This window comes from Dipodomys spectabilis, unplaced genomic scaffold (assembly GCF_019054845.1).
Source record: "Dipodomys spectabilis isolate Male_0828 unplaced genomic scaffold, ASM1905484v1 ptg000140l, whole genome shotgun sequence".
NCBI classification, from domain to species: Eukaryota; Metazoa; Chordata; class Mammalia; order Rodentia; family Heteromyidae; genus Dipodomys; species Dipodomys spectabilis.
Window position 1 is genome coordinate 38,963,240 of NW_024870817.1, and position 10,145 is coordinate 38,973,384.

At 41.4% G+C, this 10,145-nt stretch overlaps 1 pseudogene; it reads right to left on the minus strand.

The window, feature by feature from the left end:
* Positions 1–8,455: 8,455 nt before the first annotated feature.
* Positions 8,456–8,923, minus strand: LOC122117107 (annotated as a pseudogene).
* Between the last annotated feature and the right edge of the window lie 1,222 nt (positions 8,924–10,145).

Sequence of the window (10,145 nt, forward strand, 5' to 3'; positions counted from 1 at the left end):
CTAAGTAAGTCACGTCTTTTTTTGGGTTTTGTTTGTAGTGTCATTGAGTCTTAAAATCAGGGTCTCACACTTGCTACGCAGGTGCTCTGTCACATAAAACATGTCCCCAATCTTTTTGTTGCCTTTTTTTAAAGTTATTTTTTTCAGGCAAGGCCTCATGTTTTCACCCAGAGTCTCTCATCACAATCCTCTTATTCATGGCCTCCTGCATAGCTGGGATCATAGTCTTGAGCTGCTTATTGATTGAGATAGGGTCTTGCTAACTTTTCCCCCGTGCTTTCCTCAAACTGTGATCCTCATGATCTCTGCCTCCTAACAAGCTGGGACTGGAGGCATGGACCATCTTTTCCTTATTGTCAAGGTGAGGTACTGCGGGTTACAGTTATATAAGTAGGTTAATAAGTACATTTCTTGTCAAACTTGTTACCCCTTCTCTCATTTTTCTCCTACTTTCCTTCCCCCCTCATTCTCCCACCCCCACATTGGACACATCATGAACTCATCTTAAAGAGAGCATCCGGCACAACCAATCATTTCTTTAAAGAGACACTCAGATATCTTTGTCAGAATGACCCAGATACTCAGGTATCTCTGTCATGATAACAAACAGATGGATCTTAGTATTTCTAGACTCATTTGATAAGACAATATAACAGCAAAAGTGATTAAATATACCAGGTATCTAGAACAAAGGTAAACTCTATAGGAAAATTTAAGCCAAAACCCCTACCCATTTTTTTTGTTTGGTCATGGGGCTTGAACTATGGCCTGGGCACTGTCCCTCAGCTCTTCAGCACAAGGCTAGTGCTCTATGACTTGAGCCACAGTGCCACTTCTGGTTTTTCTAGTGGTTTATTGGAGATAAGAGTCTCATGGACTTTCTTGCGTGGGCTGGCTTTGAACCTTGATCCTCAGATCTCAGCCTCCTGAGTAGCTAGGATTACAGGTGTGAGTCCTGGCGCTTGGCCTCTACCCACTTTTTCACCATAAATGACTGTGATATTAAAACACTCAATGCACCTGTTATCAGATGTGCCCACACTAGTGTCTTAGCCACATGCTATCTTTCCTTCACTAATAAACATAATTCATCTCTACCTTGATGTGTCCTGAAAATTTGTTTGTGCAACAGTACAAACCAAAGGCCAAAGTAAGGTAAAAAGTACCAAAGGCCTAGTAGAGGCCTCTTCTCTTTTGAAGACCCACCTCCCTGAAATCCACAGTTCTGGAAACATTAAATACTATAACTTGAGTCTTAAATAGCCCCCAAACGCCTGTATATTAAGGGTTTTCCCCCAGCTGCTTTTTTTTTTTTTTCCTGGTGCTTGAACTCTAAGCCCCGGTGCAGTCCCTGAGCTCCTTATGCTCAAGGCTAGCAGTGCTCTATCACTGAAGCCACACTCCACTTCTGGCTTTTTCTGTAATTAATTGGAGATAAGAATCTCACAGACTTTCCTACACCACTGGCTTTGAACTGAGATCCTCAGATCTCATCCTCCTAAATATCTAGGATTACAGGCATGTAACCAGCACCTGGCTTTCCCCCAGTTTTAAGAGATGGAGCTTAGTGGAAAGCTTAGAAGTTGTTGGACCCTGGCCTCTTCCTCTCATTTTTCTGATCTTAAACACAAAGGTGAAATATTTTCACCACACTATTCTCATCATGATGTGCTACCTTGCCACAGACCCCAAAATAAGGAGCCAGCTGAGCCTGAACTGGAACCTCCAAAACAATGAGGCAAAAAGCCTTTTCTCTATACAATGTAAATATCTTGGCCACATCCTGACAGTAATGAGAAGCTAATACATTAAGGGCTGATACGTTGGGGTTGGGATGTAGCTTACTGGTAGAGTGTTTGTCTAGTACATGAGAAGCCCTGGGTTTAATCCCTATCCCCACAAAAATAAAATAAAAATGTATTCCAGGGCCTGGCATGACAGCTTACAGTTGTAATTTCAAGTACTTGAGAGGTGGAGATCAGAAGGATCACACTTTGAAGAGAGCCCAGACAATAAGTTAATGAGACCTTCATACCAGCGAGCAAGCTTTACATGATGGTCTATACCTGTGATTCCTGTTCTGAGGCCATACTCCGGCAAAAAGCATGAGCCTATTGGAAACTAACCAAAAAGGGTTGGAGGCATGGCTCAAGTGATGGAGAGCTCCAAGTCCCAGAGTTCAAATCCCAGTTCAAGTCCCAGAGTTCAAATCTCACCAAAAAAAATTTTTTGTAGCAACATTTTGTCTAAAATTATTTTATCTATTGTTATCACTGTTTATCGCCTTCTTTTCTTGCTTTCCTATCATTACTAAGCATATATCATTTGTTCACATATGTAAAACATCATAACTTTGTATAGATTATTTCATTTGAAGCATTATATCTACTTATGAGATAGGTGTATCATTTTCCTCTTCTCATTTATATCCCACTTAGCTGTATGGTTTTCCCCAAACCATCTTGCTCACAAATGGCAGAGCAGGGCTTAGAAGCAAAGTTTCTCTGGTCCCATAGCCTGCATACAAAATGCCCAAATCATCATTTTTATTCCAGGAAATTCATTCTGATTTTATAGATAGCCATCCCTTCAGCAAAGCCTCCTTTCTGATTTTGTTTGTTCAACTTGTACATCTGTTTAATCAAAGTAGAGCTGCTTTTACATTTCTGGGAAGTATCCACCAACCTAATATTTTGTGCAGCACCATTTATAGTTTTTCAAAGTTAGCATTGCTTATTTTTCCTCTTTCTTCTTACTTTTGGTGAGCACCTGGTTTCGGCCAGTTGCTATTTCTCCCAGTAAACAATTAACTCCAATGTTCTCATCCTCTTGGACTTAAGCCAGAATAAATTTCTGTCACTCCAGTTTATCATCCTTTCCAACTCTACTAAAGAGTAACTTGGCATTCAATATGATCTTTAGAAACCCTCAGAAACCAAGCAACTGATTAGAGAGATAATACCTTCCAGAAAGACAGACATAAGCATGAATTCTACTTTTGCCTCTACCCAAAATGCCTCCTGGCCCTTTAAGGAAGTTAAAAACAAAAAACAAAAACACCTTTTGGAACCCAAATTCTGTTTAAATTAGATAACTTATAAGTATGTTGACCCTTAATATATATACCTGAGTATTTTATATCCAACCCTAAACTTAAAGAAACATGGTAACAGGTCTCACATTTAAAAACTAGATTCTCTTATTATGAAAGGGAAAACTACTTCAGAGCAAGAAATTCAATCAGAATCCCAAATTTCCTACATCTTGACAAAGAAATGTTAATATTGGTAGAAGACTATCAGTGACTAGATGTTTTAATCAATACTACAGCCTTGAACAGATGTACAGATTTGTGGCAGGGCATTTGCCTATCATGCACAAAACCCTGGGTTTAGTTTCCAAGACACCCCCTCCCAACAAAACCTATAATCATTCAAAGTAAATGCTTTCCATCTTGTCCTTTATTCTAGTCCAGCCCTAGTTTTGGAATAGCTAAGTGTGTTTCAAAATATCCCCATTAGCCAAATTTGGGGAGTTAGTGAGTAGTAACAAATCCAAAAATTTAAGCCAGAAGCTGGTGGCTCACTCCTATAATCCTAGTTACTCAGGAGGCTGAGATCTGAGGATTGAGGTTCAAAGCCAGCTGAGTAGGCAAATCTGAAAGATTCGAATCTCCAATTAACGACTAAAAAACCAGAAGTGTGGCTCAAGAGGTAGAGAACCAACATCAAGCAAAAAAAGCCAATTGAGAACATGAGACCCTGGCTGAAAAAAGTTTCCAGTCATCAGGTTATAACAGAACATTTGTCAGTAGTTTTCACATTGACAGATGAAAAACAGGAAATGACTTGTTGATCATTAAATCCCTAGTAAAAATTTATTAGTGGTAAATGGAAAGCACCTTGCAGTTGCTAGTAGCCCACAAACCAGGAACACAAAGAGCAAAAACCAGCTAGAAAGAGGAGGTAGAAACTAACTGGTTGACATGAAAGCAAGGAAGCCCAAGTGTTTGGAAATGGAGGTTTGCAGGACAGGGGTGGCTGGCCCCACGTAACCAGTAAATTCAATAATTGAACAAACTGGACCCAGATACAAACACATGACATCTCTGTGCACTCAAAGGGAACCTGGACCAGAGACAAAATAGTGAATAGTATAAAAGAATGAAGAAGCTGGGCACCAATAGCTCATGCCTGTAATCCTAGCTAGTTAGAAGGAGGCTAAGCTCTGATAATTGAGGTTCAAAGCAAGCCTGAGCAAGAAAGTCTGTGAGACTTATTCTTTTTTTTTTTTTTTTTTTGTCCAGTCGTGGGGCCTGCACTCTGGGCCTGGGTGCTGTCCCTTCAGCTCAAGGCTAGCACTCTACCACTTGAGCCACAGCGCCACTTCCGGCTTTTTTTTTCTGCTATGTAGTGCTGGGGAATCGAACCCAGGTCCTCATGCATGTAAGGCAAGCACTCTACCACTGAGCCACCTTCCCAGCCCAGTCTGTGAGACTTCTATCTCCAATTAACCACCCAAATGGGTAGCACAGTGGAGCTAAGCCTTGAGTGAAAAAACCAAGGATCCATTTTCAGGCCCTGAGTTAAAGCCCCAGTACTGGGACCCACCACACACACACCCACACCCACACCCACACACACACACACACACACACACACACACACACAGATGAAATTATTTCCTTTGCTTCTATACATGTGATATAAAAGGCTTTAAAGAGAAGCAAGTAACACATTCTGACTAATTAAACCCTTGTAATAAAAGGACAAGCTATGGGAAGTAAAGCCACATGTCAGAGCTGAGAACTGCCCTTGGCAAAGAAAAGCCAAGCTTGCCCTCAACCTCAGAAGGAGGACCTCAAATGACTGACACCTCATATTACTGAGAACTTTCCCCAAATCTTAGGTTCTTTTTCCCTGAAGCAGAGCCCATAATGACACCAGAGACCATTCAGAGTGACTGGTGTTTATTCAGTGGCCAGTGAGTGGAAGAACTGGTAGGTTCTGCTCTCAGATCATTGCCACCCACTGCCTGTGCTTCAGCAAGCAAGAGAAGATTGTATAAATCTACTGGGTGGCAGTATCCGTGTTACCTAGGTAACTGGACACCTGGAAGCAGTCACCTCCTCCTCCTACTAGGTCACATCCTGGGCTGCCCCTGGTCATGCCTCCCAACTGGCCATAGGCAGGTCCCAGGCCCTGAGGTCACATCCAGATCCAGTGTGGCCACACCTCTTCCCTTCCCGGCACCCTTTTACAGCCTCGTGTCTCCACCGTGCATGTTGTGGGCAGCAGTTTGGTAAATAAACTTCTTTTCCTGCCTACTGGGTGGGGAGGAACCAGTAGGCAGATAAAGGAAGTAGAATATTCATGATTCTTCCAAAAAGTCACCACTCTGTCTCCAAGTAGTTTGTTTACACACACACACACACACACACACACACAAACCCATATTCCATCAGTTCTGGGAGTTGTCTAATACCTGTTGTGACACGAGTGGGTAGAAAATTTACTATGGAAATGCATGACAATGAGATGGAAATGAAATTAAAGGCAAATACCAGTCTAGGTGGCTGTCAAACTGGCTCAAATCAGTCTGGCCCTGAGGGAGTTTTCTACAAGATCTTGTAGTCTCATCACTCTGTCATAGATTAGGCATGCTTAGTACATGCCCTGATCACGCAGGCAGGAGTTCTCAAGGAAGCAAAAGGAGCAAGAGGGCCTTAGACAGCACTCATTCATATTCCCACAGTGACTATCTTGCCTCTCACAGAGCAATACCAAATATACCTTCCTTCCATGCTTCATGAGGGCCCAAGAGATGCCTGTCATTGGATCTCACTGATGGGGAAAGAAGAATGACAAACAGGGCTGGGAAGGTGGCTCAGTGGTAGAGTGCTTGCCTTGCATGCATGAGGCCCTGGGTTCGATTCCTCAGCACCACATAAGCAAAAAGAAAAAAAGCCGGAAGTGGCGCTGTGGCTCAAGTGGTAGAGCGCTAGCCTTGAGCTGAAGAGCTGAGGGACAGTGCCCAGGCCCAGAGTTCAGGCCCCACGACCGGACCCAAAAAAAAAAAAAAAAAAGAAGAATGACAAACACGAAATTACTTCATTAGATTAAAAAGGAAATCAAAACCTTAAAAATGGACCTGAGATGTTACAACTGGGCCAAACACTAACTGCATACGAAAACATTGATTGGAGTTTATCTCAAAAGATGGAAAGTACATAAGAAAATAGCAATAAACCCTTGGGGAAGCCTCTTTTATAGTTAGGGGGAAGGCCTGAGAAGACTTTCCTCAGACACTCATAATAAATGAATTCAAGCAAAACTAAATGCCAAGGTGGTGTTTTCGTGATTTCTGAAAGGCTCACTTGAAGATATCTATCTCAGTGATCTCTGAACAAGTGATTTTTGAAGAAAATAAAAGAGAAATACAAGAGCAAAACTTAGATATAAGGAATCTCTCCTCCATGGCATTTCGAGTCCCAGAGAGACAGAGTAAGGGCTTTAGTGCATGAGTATCTACAAGCCTATCTCCCCATACCATACCACAGCCCATCAACTCTGATTTGAATTTACATAAAGATATTTGTATTTCTGAAATAAAGCTTTGAGAAGGGTATACAGCTCTATTATGTGGGAGACAGCTCTGACCAGCTTGCAAGTATTCATTGCTAATTCCAGTATTTAGGAATTTTATGAACTTCAAGTCATCCATAATGGAAATATTTATACCATGGAAATGAGCAAACAAAGCAAATCAGGATTCCTGCTTTCTCTCCTTTTCTGTCTGGCTGTTTGTTTAGATCCAGCATATTCTGACTTCTCTCTTTTGTTAATCTTTCCATTATAAGCACTTTAAATAATATTGTTAATTATATTGCTTTGATAACACTTGTACTGAAGAATCTGTTTTTGAGGATAATCATGACATGTCTAGGTTTTACTTATTAAATTGTGATCTTTTATGGGACATAAGTTAATTCAGAGGTTTGAAAACCTATATACCATGTGCATGACTCAGAGCTATACCCAGAAGGAGATTTCCCAAGAGCTCATCACGAGCCAAGGGCACGTTAATGAGTATTCACAGATGAGCCCAGCTTCTCCCAGCCACTCCTGAACCCCATGAACCTAGCAACAGCTGCAGTTTAGTCAGTTTTTTTCTGTTCAAGATAATTAGCTTGGCCTTAATATAGACAACACTTCTGTGGTTTCATGTCTGATCTTGTTACCACCCCTAATATCCAATATCTAATTCAAACTCAGGAAATGAATGTGATTCTCCTCCCCCTTAGTTTCTCCCTCCTAGCTAAGAAATACACAGCATACCTGGCAAAGACTCCAAATCAGACAGAAATTGGATATGCCAGTGAGTTGCCTGAAGCCAGTTCTTCCAGGATGAAGAAAATCACTATGGTTGGGATGTGGGTTGAGTGTGTCCCCCAAGGGCTTCTGTGTGGAAATTTGATCCTCAGCATAAGGTATGAGGAGGAAACTTAATCAGACCATCTGTTTAGAACTGAACCCTTTGGGTGGTAATTAGGTTTAGATAAAGTCATCAGGTTGAGCTCCTGTGGTTGAATCATGGTGGCTTGATAAGAACAGGCAGAGGAATGCACGTGCAAGCACACACACACACACACACACACACACACACACACACACACGTATGCACATATGGTCCTTAACTGCTATCACATTCTATCCTGCACTGTCTGAGGTCCCTGGCAGTGAGAAGGTCATCGTCACTGGATATAGCTTCTCTACCACAGCCTTCTAGACCCATGACCCCAAATAAACCTCTCTTAACAAAAGCTTACCCAGCCTGTGGTTGTGTTGTAGGCAACAGAAAATAGTTTAATATAGAAATGAACAAGGGTTCTAGATAAACCAGGCCAAGTATAGGTCTTTTGTGTGTGCAGAAATGGATATTTATGAGTTTGAAATACTTGGTTAAGTGCATAACCAACCACTCTTGTTAGTAAGTAGAAAAGTTAAAGTTGCATGGCTCAGACTCAGACTTCATTCAGTAGGTCGGGAGGGCTTTATAGGGATTAGATGCTAATGTCAAGACCTGGAAATTTAGGCTAGGAATGTGGCTTAGTGGTAGAGTGCTTGCCTAGCATGCATGAAGCCCTGGGTTTGATTCCTCAGTACCACATAAACAGAAAAGGCCAGAAGTAGCACTCTGGCTCAAGAGGTAGAGTGCTAGCCTTGAGCAAAAGAAGCTGGGCGACTGTGCCCAGGCCCTGAGTTCAAGCTGGCAAAAAAAAAAAATCAGACCTGGAAATTTTGTTTTGATTTTTGAAACAGAGCCTAGCTAGGAAGTCCTTACACTCACGTTCCTCCTGAATCAGCCTCCCAAGTGCTAGGATTCTGCCATCTATTCTAGTCCCTAGATTTAGCTTGTGTAGACAAACAACATACACATATAAGACATTTTAAGCTTATTCTGTTTTTTTTCTTTTTTGAAAGTTTTTAAGTCTCTTTGTGAAAAATTCACCATTGCCACAGATCAAGTCATTGCAGGATCTTTCTTTCTTTGTTTTTTTGCCAGCTCCAACACTGGCCTTCACAGTCTCTCTTGATTTTCTTCGTTCTGCTTTTGTGTTCCTTTCACTGTTTTTTTGAGATCTTTTCTTCTCATACAGGCCATGTCTTATAAGTCTGTGTTTGGGTTCATTTTTTCTTTGCATAATTCAAGGAATCATAAATTATACCAAAGCCAGTTGTCTTGCCACCACGAAAATGGGTTCTGAATTCAAATATAACAACAACAGGTGCAGTCTGGTACATTTTAGCTAGATTTTCCTAAATATCTGTCTTAGGTACTATTGCCTTTTCCTTGGTGAAGGACATCAACGACCATCGATTGGTCATTGACTTCCTGTCCTTATAGTTACTGAGTCATTCATGATGGCAGTAGACTATCAGATAGCCAGTCTTTCAACCAATATGTATTGACTACAGTGTGGTGGGTTCTTTAGGAAAAAGAACACACAAACTAGAAGGGAAATATCAAACTAGAAGGGATTAAATGATTACAGATTTTCCAAAATGAATTAGGGGAAAACATCATTAAACTGTATATTCTGTTAATCTTTATTTTCTTATGGTTTGAGACCAATAAAGTTCTGTTACTGTTAGGATTCAGATCTGTCCTCTCGATCGTCTCAAAGAACTGAGAGGTTGGAAGTTTGAGTAGGAAGGAGAAAAAGAAAGTAAGAGGAGAGAGAGAGACACAGAGAGAGACAGAGAGAGAGGGACAGACAGACAGACAGACAGAGAACCTAGTCCCCCTTTAGCAATTGGTTGCACAGCATAACCCCCTGACTGGAGATAGTGGGCCACTTATCTGGTATGAGGTCTGATCAAATGAAAAAGTAAAGACTTAGAGTCCAAAAGGAAAAGTATACAAACCAAAGTTTATTATAGAAGCAAAAAGAACAAAGCTTCTTTAAGAAGAAGGGGCCCCAGGAGCTGGCTAATGGTTGATGGCCTCACTGGTCTTTCCTAAGATACCCTCCCCCACTCATTCTCTATGTAGAACCCTGCCCCTCCCCAGCCAGTGACCATTGGTAGGTGGATCCTCAGCAGCCATGTTTTCCCAAACTGCCTACACACTTCTAAATCTCCCTTGGTACCTTTTAATAAAGCTGAATATTAATTTCTCTGCTGTTATAGTCCAGCATCACAGTCAGAGTCTAAAACTAAATAAATAAAACAAACTCTAGATACAAATACACGTGACTAAATGAAATAATTGCAAGTGTTAACATTATACCACTTCAAGATCCTGAATCTCAGCAATGAAGCTGGCAATTTATGACTGCATAATTGGATGTGAGAAAAATCTGGACTGTTCTGACAAGTTTCTTGAGAAACCTTAGTGGCTTCGAGAGCTCTCCCAGTTAGTATCAGCATTCCCATCTTTTCTCAGAATGATACTTTCTGCTAACTTGAACTTGTTTCTACATCAGAAGGACTATGGGAAAGGAGAACCCATAGGGAAGATTGTAGGATTGGGAAGGAGAAAAGAGGCCCAAGGGCCAGTCTTCTCACCCACTAGTCCCACACCTGGCCAGGGCCTTTGCTTCATTCTCAACCAACATAGATTGCTTTTTCAGGGTGGAAAAG